The 9,257-nt window shown below is 34.9% G+C and overlaps 1 pseudogene; it reads left to right on the forward strand.

Moving 5' to 3' along the window:
* The first annotated feature begins 1,646 nt into the window (after nt 1-1,646).
* Nucleotides 1,647-8,933, forward strand: LOC115956565 (annotated as a pseudogene).
* Nucleotides 8,934-9,257: the final 324 nt, after the last annotated feature.

The following is a 9,257-nucleotide window of genomic DNA, read 5'->3' on the forward strand; positions in this document are numbered from 1 at the left end:
CAAACACCTTTCACGGGCGATTCTCTACATTACAGATCATCTTCCTATCGTTCTTAGGGGAGAACTCTGCAAGGACTTGCCCCTTTACTGAGCTTCGCGGCCTGTACCTTATGTCGAAGGAACCTAGCCGAGTCCCCCACTTAGCTATTCAGCCCATGAGGTCTGATCTTTTTAACAACGACTGTAAAGGATACTCGGTCAGGAAGAACACAATATGAGCCTGAAAATAATGTGGCAGCTTCCTCGTGGCATGCACCAGGGCCAACACCAACTTCTCCAAAGGTAGATATCTTGTCTCGACATCAACCAAAATTTTGCTTATGTAAAACACTGGTTGCTGTATTCCTCGGTCTCTCAACAGCACAGTACTTACGGCATGATCGGACACCGAGAGGTACATGAATAAATCTTCTCCGGAATCTGGGGCCATTAACATAGGCGCTTGCGTCAGATACTCCTTCAAATCTCGAAAGGCTTTGTCACACTCCTCATCCCACTGAAATCCCTTCCACTTCCTCAGAAGCTGATAGAACGGTCTACATCGATCAGCAAATTTGGAAATGAACCGGTTAAGTGCGGCTAACATCTCGGTCAATACTTGCACTTCTTTGGGATTGCTCGGCGACCTGAGATTCACGGCTTCAATCTGATCGGGGTTGGCCTCTATTCCTTGATTAGTGATCAAATACCCCAAGAACTTACCAGCCCCCACACCGAAAGTGCACTTTTCAGCATTCAGGCGCAACTTATGTTGCTGGAGCACCTCAAACACTCTTCGAAGATCTTTTACATGCCGTGCTTCCTGTTTACTCTTCACTACCCTATCGTCGATGTATATTTCTGCCGTGCACCCAATTTTATCTCGGAACATCCTCATCATCATCCAATGGTACGTGGCTCCGGCGTTCTTCAACCCAAATGGCATCACGTTATAGTGATAGTTTACATCTGGAGAGATGAATGCTGTCTTTTCCCGGTCCTCGGGTGCCAGGGCAATCTAATGATACCCCTGAAAGGCGCCCAAGAAGCTCATCCTCGGGTGCCCGTATGTGGCATCTACCAATTGATCAATCTATAAGAAAGCTAAAGGACTCTTTGGCATTGAATTGGCTAAAAGATCAAGAAAGACAAGGGATCTAGGTAAGAAAGCATTTATATCTAACTAATAATGACTAGAACAGTGGCACATTTTACCCAAAAAAAAAATTCTGACTTCTATGATATATCATATATCATTACTTATACTTATTTTTTTTAACATAGCCGAATGGTGGAGTTTGTATGGGAGCTCAACTCCGAATTTGCAACAGTTAGCCATTAGAATCTTGAGCTTGACTTGTAGTGCATGTGGCTGTGAGTGCAATTGGAGTGTGTTTGAGCAGGTGAGTTTCGAAGTATAATAATTAGATTTTATCCTTTGATGAGCTACTTTATTTCATAGAAAATTCCAATGGTTTAATTATTCACTATAGTCTAATACATAGTTTTCATAAATGGTTGTAGATTCACACAAAAAGAAGGAATAGACTGATCTGGTCCTTGTGAAGTAAAATCAAAAGATGAAGGCATGATATGATAAGTGTGATGTTATTGATCCCATCTCCTTACATGATATAGATGAAAGTAATGAATGGTTACTAGGGGAAATGGGTGTTGAACCATCTATGAATGTTGAAGATGAGTTGGTTTTTGATAATGATGATGATGGTTTGACATGGGGTGTAGTGGCAAGAGCTGATGGTGTTGGAGAACCAAGGAAGAATACTAGATTCCAAACAAAATCAAGGGCAAGCTCAAAGGCCTCAACATCACAACCAAATATTGAAGAGGAAGATGTTGATTTTAGAAAGATATAGTTCCATAAATAATTTTCCAAAATGTGTTTAACCCAAAAACAATGTTTATGCAACATGGTTATTTTCCAAAAATCCCGTTAAAAGCTACTTACCATGGAAGGCCAACCAATTTTCCCTCAACCGAGCATTACAAAATCAACTAATCCTGTCACTAGGTCCATCACCAAGAATATCATAAACTAGAAACACAATGATCAATCCTATCAATAACAAGGTCTTTCACAAATTAGCATCACACTTATCTCCATAAATCGTAACGATACCCTAAAATCAAACCAAAGGCCCTAAAGTCTAGCTTTCTCGTCCTAAGACAAGTACCCTTCCCAAGCAGGAACCAAACAAGCATCCAAGAAACTCATAGTGCTAACACAACCAAAACATTTTAAATTCATTACTGCAATAATGTGCATCATAAGATAATATAGCATACTTATGAATCTCTTTGGGTACTAAATAATATATTTAAGCTAAGATAAGATCAACCAAGGTTTGGGATTAATTCCACAATTTCTCAGCGTTTTAGTCTTGCTTTCATATTTAGTACATAGCAGGGCAACAATTTTGTAAAACTTGTCTGGTCAATGAAAAGTTAACTGATTAATTCAAAACTTTAAGGGAATATCCCCCTATATGTATACAATGTACCACAGAACATTCAGCCCAAAACGATTTTTCTGTAATTTATTAAAAATCATGCATTACAGCTGACTCAAATCTGTCATGACAGCTTTAGAAAATTGCTATAGTTGTAAGACTAGCCCAAATTATTTGAGAATTTACTCACATTAAAACCACCAGATTTAAAGCATATTAAAAACAAGGAATCAAACCCAAAATCTCATATAAACAACTTATGAAACACTAGGTATGCAAAGGCACATGCTCACACTCCACTTTCAGAAATTCAAAGTTAACACTTCACTCACACTCCCATTTCCCAAAATCATTTACATGCAAAGAAACACACTTCCAAAAAATCAACCCCAAGCTTCCACAAAATCAACTCATACAATTTGCTCAAGGAACCCAAGTTTTTAACAATGAAGAAACCCCAAATGATCATCATTTTTAATAGCCCTTAACCATTTAACAAATAAATCCACCAAATCAAAAACCCATGTACTCAATCACATGTATAACACTCATGTAGCTTAGATTAGAAAGAAATCTTACAAAAACTTGAAAAGCTACCAAACAATTAAGAGTTTTACCTTTAAAGTTTGAGAGAATGGAGTATATGGGGTTTCTAATGGGGTTCTCTAGTGAAATCCTCCAAAAATGGTGGTGGATGGCTGGTTTACTGGTGAGGGAGTGAGAGAAATAGAGGCAGCTAGAGGGTGTATGTTTGTGGGCTTCGGTGGGTGGGTGAGATAGAAAGATAGAGAAATAGAGAGAAGAGGCATACATATGGTGATAAGAGAAAAGGGGGTGTGTTGATGGGAGCATTGTGGACCACTTGTTCCAAAATATCTTCGGATCAAATTTACAATTTTACCCTTAAAGTTTTTCTCATATTTAAATTGGCCCATTCTAAAATTAACTAAATACTATCACATGCCCAAATATTCAAAACTCCTCCATAAAATAGTTAACCACACTGATTAAAAAATAAAGTCCAAATTAGATATTATTCTCATTGGAAAAATTGCTTTAGAAAATATTTGGGGTGTTACATGTGTAGCCATCTTTGTCCTTGTATACGACATCAATCACATGTGCAAGATTGAGAATTCGCATTAGAATTGGCGCGGGGACAACTGTTGGGCAAAGGCACTCTTTGTTGATGTCCTCCCATGCATCTTTAACTTGTTCTTGAAACTCATTGATTGCTTCTTCTTCTGTACCACCATGTTGTGCCATGTAACATCCCACAGCCAACGCAACATGACCTCTCTTTTGCTCAAACTACAAAAGTATTCAATCGTTATGTTAGAATGACAAAATTTCAAGTAATCGAATTAGACTTTCAATTACAGCTATTATTGTACATAAATAACATATAACACCTTATGTGAGGCTTAGCAATTTTCGTAATACTTAGTAATACAACAATTTTCATAATCAATAATACTTAGTAATACAAACTAAATCTTTAAAACTAATAGAGCATGGCAGAGCGGGGCTAAAAAGTATAAACTCATCCTCATCCCACTCCAGAGTACGGGAATTTTTTTTTGCCCCATTCCTACCCTATTATCTTTATGGGGTGGGAAAAACCCGCACACGACACAGCAGGATGTAGAGGTCAAGGTGGGCTAGGAAAAAAATTGTCATCTTTATTTGAGAGGAATGTTTGACTGTTGGTTAACATGATGTCCCAATACAGAGGTTAAACATTCCTTTCAAAATCAGCACTAGAGCCTAACACTAATTTTTAATATTCAACTATTTGGCAAGGGGATCATTAGAACTTTTATTGCCATGTCTCTTAGACGATAAAATCAAGGATCTAGTGATGAAAATTTTTGTCACCGTAAACCTTGTTTGTGGGCAATTGTTAATCCACACTTCCACCTCTATGATAAAATGTTGATTGGCAGTTTGACTTTTTGGCTCTAATTTTGAATTTTGAGGATTTTTTCACTTGATTTTCTAATTATTTTGAGAATAGTTACAAGTTTTAAGTCACTTTTTAAACCTTTTAGTAATTGGAAAGATTTTTTTATAAGAAAATTATTATTATCTATATATATATATATATATAAAACTGAAACTTTTGAAGCTCCCACAATTTTCCACGTAAGCATTTAATTTTTTTAATTTAATTTATAAGTTTTGATTTTTTTTTCCAACCCATTTACTCACGTTAGCATTATTAATTTTTTTTTAAAAAATCTCATTATTTCCCCCAGCAAATACGCATTACAAAATCGGTTACTTCTTTAAAACCTAAACCTAAAACCGATACTTCTGCAAAATCTCTCTTCTCTTCTCACACGCTAACATAACCTTCCCCTAAACCAAAAACTCACCCTTTTTCCTTCCCCCAAAATCAAAACCCAAAACTCAGATTCTCCCACCGCCGTCGCCGCCGCCGCCACCACAGATCACCGCCACCACGGATTATGCAACTCATTCTCTACCTGTTATTATTTTCAATTGAAAATCAAACTCCATACCCAATGCCTAGGTACGCTTGCTTTCCTCTTTCTCTTTTCTCTATATTTAAGTTTTTCAATTGAAATCAAACAGAGGAAAGGCAGCCTACTTAATGATGAAAACAGGGGAAATATTTCTATCTTTTTTTTTCTTTTTCTTTTTTTTTTGGAAATATGATTTAGGTTTTGGTATTGTGGTCTAATTGGTTTTGATTTAGGAAGAACAGATGCTTGACATTGATTTGTAAAGCCTTTGCCTTTTTTAGTTAGGCTTTTTTTGGCAAGGTACCGATGGTTGTTTTTCTTTGATTTGTTAAATTCCTCCGTTTAAATTATTTAACAAATTTACCATCTTTGGCTCATATATTTGTTTCACGTTGACCCATAAAGTTTATTTTAATGCTGAGATTGGTGGAAAGCGCGCTGGTAGTGCTCTATTCCATTACATTTCTTTTTTGTAAAAGAAAGAGACTTGCTTTGTTGGAAAAAAAAATGGGTATTTTACTTTGATATTGTAGAAGTATTTTGCCAATTCCATGTTGGAATTGGCTGTGAGTAATGGGTGTCAAAAGTTGTGAAATTTAAGGATATAGTGTTGTTAGAGGAACTATGATCATGGTTAATATGATACTCTTTAAATCTTTATGATCTGTCATCTTTCAGGTCGAATTGTGATGGGTCTTTTATTTGTTTTGAAAACAATGGATTAGATGATAGATACAATACATCATCCTTTCAAACTTAATACATTATATGATTATTGACTTTTGCACCCTTCATTTTGAATTGCAAATGCCTAAAAGAGGTATTGTATCATGTTTGAAATTTCACCTCAGTATCAGAGGATGCAGCTAACCAGTGCTTTTGATTTATAATTAGTTTCTAGAAGGCTTTTCTGTTACTTCTTCGTTTACTGCATTTCCAAAAGGGTTGTTTATTCAATTTGAAAGAAATTTTTTTCTTTTTTGGTTGTTTAATTGTTTTGATAATTATTGAATTTTTTTTTTGGTGTTCTTAGGTACCCAAAACAATTTGATTTGACTATTATTGGGTTAGCCTCGAAATCAGACTCATGATTTGAGTTTTTCTCAAAGATGGTGCTTAGTGATGGTGGTACACACTGAGCTGAAACGTAATAAATTCGATTGTGCCTCTTATTGCAACTATCGTTGCCCCTGGTGAGTGAGTGCCTGAGTCTAAATTTCCAAATGTGTGATTTTTTTTTTTTTTTCACAAGGTTATGATATTTTTCATCGTTTTTTATTATGTCAATTATTTAATTTAAAAGAGATTGCATTAAACGACATCATTGGGTTATTTTATTTTTTTTAAAAGGTGTAGGAGTGGTGGAAAAAGTAGGGGTAGAGGTGGAGATGAAAGAGTATGAGTATGAGTATGAGCAATTAGTTAAAACCCTTGAAATATTTGGAAACAACATTGCATTTTCCTACAAGCATTATATCTTTCTTTTCTTTTTGTTTTTTTGTTTGTTTTTTAAATATTAACATAAATTTGTTGATGTTGGGACTAAAGGATATTAGAGTCAGAGCAGTAAGACACGAAGCTATAAAGCTATAACTACCCTAAAGTGCTTACAGTCCATTGTAGTCACAGGCCTGCACAAGAAGATTTGGAATGGTGGAAGGCACTTGGAATTATGATGAAAGTAAAGAATTGCAGAATTGGAAAGACAAGTTAACAATGGTATGGATGCAGCAAGAACTGACTCATTCAAATGTGAACAACGCAACTCCTATTTAAAAATAAAATAAAATAAAAGAAAGATCTGTTTTCTCACTACATTGTTAACATCAAAAGCTGAGCAATAGAGTTTTGTTTTGCTATATTGGTAGTTCTATCAATAATAAGTTGTGCAATGTGATATTGGCATCACTATTTTTTACTTTTTTTGGTACCCTTGCAACTTCTAGAAACATACAAATATATATGCATTATTTAATCACACATCCCTACATTGTGCAATGCTTGAATGAATTTTTTAGAAGTTTTCTACTTTTATTTGTTATTGGCCAGAATTTGGGACTTTTTAAAAATAAATGGCAAATATAGTAGGCACCCCTAAGGTTTTTTCCCTTTTAACTCACACCCTTTTAATTTTCATTATTAAATACCCATCTTTTTACATATTATCTGCATCCTTATTTATATTTATTTATTTAGGGTTGTTTTTTAGTTTGGAAGACCACACAGATTTTTACTTTTTTTTCCCCTTTTGGATTATTTTTTTGTTTGGAAGACTGCACAAATTTTGACAACACTACCAAGCCACAAAGCCTTTGTAAATTGCACTCACGCATGCCTTTAGTTTTGGTTTGGCATAAACTTGAAACAAATGCCATAAATATCTAGATTTGTGGTTTTAGTATTCTTAATGTTTGAATAAAACCATATAGTACAATTTAAACATGTTTCACATAAGCTTTTAAGGTCTCAGGTCATGTTGTATTTATATATGGCAAAAGATAATATCATTTTCCACCTTAGCATAATTTGTACTGGTATACTTTTTAAGTCATTGGATAATGAGATGTGAAGAATAAAGGGGTTTTTGCTGAATTCGTTTATTTTTGTTTGTGTTGTTAGGAAGTGGAAGGATATTGTGGATGAATGGGTGAAGTTGAATCAACCTGGGGAACACATCCTCTGCTTTAATGGGTAACACTGTTTGTACTATTTGGAATGAATTTAATTTCAGTTTCTCTTTTGAGTAAGTAACTGAGTGCAGATTGCATTATAGAAATTAAGTTAAAATTGGTAATTGTTGTTGTTGGCAACTGATGGAGACTCACCTCAACAGAAAGTTACTCAAAATGGTTATCACCAGGTTGAAGAAATCTTTTATTTTTTGTAGGAACAGTTTGTTTAGGTGTTGTACAGTTTCCCAGTTAAATTCAAGCACTTGCTGCATTTGTCGTTGCAGTTCAAACATTGTTATATTTTGAAGGACAATTAATTGGGGAATGTAATGTATAGCATCTCAAGAACTGTATTTAAGTTTTGTTCTTCTTCTTTTTTTCTTTTTTTCTTTTTTTTTGTGATTTTCGAGCCAACTAATTTGCTTTGTCTGGGAGAGAAAAAAAGGGTTGGAAAATGGGTTTTAATTTAGAGGTTTCTAATATTCTGTTCTTTTGTAGGTTCCTAATTTTGCTTAAATCCACACAGTGAGTAGTAGAATCAGATTCCAAGTTCAACTTTTGAGCTTTTTGTGAGTGTGTTTTTGTTTGGAGTTTGAATGATCCAACCTTCTTGCACAGATGGGAGTTCTAGGTCAGATAAGAATAATTCAAAATCAGAGCCAAAGCTGAAAGTTATTCCTCTGAAAGAAGCTTCTCCTTCTAGAGCAACACCTGTATCTACCTCGGCACATCAAAATGTATGAATACCAAATTATGAGTCTCTAGCTCCAATGTTTGGTTGATTATCATTTGGAGTAAGAAAATTAGTTTTTGAAGGAATTGTTTCCAAAATATGAGAAACTAAACTCAATTGCATCAAATAGTTAAGTTTAGCTCAATTGAATGGGAGGTGTAAGTTTTCCCATGATGCTCCCTAATATTATGTAGTTTGAGATATTTTTAATTTCTTGCCAACAAAACGGATTGTGAATGTTATTTAATTGAATTTGAATCACTTCATTGGGATTTTGCAGAGACAAAGAGAATAACAAAAAAAAGGATGTTGACTTTGAAAAACTGGCTTGAGCAAGAAAAAGGCTTCAAGAGAATTACAAAGAAGCTGAAAATGGTTCATTTATTTTCTTTTCTACTTCTACTATAATTTTACTAGATTCATCAATTTGGCTTATGCTAAAGTTGTTTGTGTTTGTGTGTTTTACTTTGGTGAAGCCAAAAGGCAAAGAACGATTCAGGTTATGGACATCCATGAGATCCCAAAACCCAAGAATGCCTTTGGAAAGAACAAAGGTGGTAGTGGTGGCGGTTCACATGGGAGGCACTAGTGACTGAATACGGCAAATCATACATACTAAAGGGTACATGAGGGAGGTTGGAAAGGCCAAAACCGGTTGTGCCTCTTACATTGTTTTTTGGAGTTAAGAAAACAAAAAAAAAATAACACTTTTTTTTGTTATTTTACTTAATAACAAAAATTAAAATGACTTATTTGGGAATAGTGATTTCAAAGTGTTAAAAAGTTTGAGATTTTCAGTAGCGGGAAACTCTAGCGAGGCACATATACTCACAACAATCTTTAGTGTCAATTTGTTATTGGTGCACCAAATTCACATTTTCACCAAGTACAAGAGGCGGTCTCTTGTGTTAGA

The sequence above is a fragment of the Quercus lobata genome, chromosome 8 (assembly GCF_001633185.2).
Source record: "Quercus lobata isolate SW786 chromosome 8, ValleyOak3.0 Primary Assembly, whole genome shotgun sequence".
NCBI classification, from domain to species: Eukaryota; Viridiplantae; Streptophyta; class Magnoliopsida; order Fagales; family Fagaceae; genus Quercus; species Quercus lobata.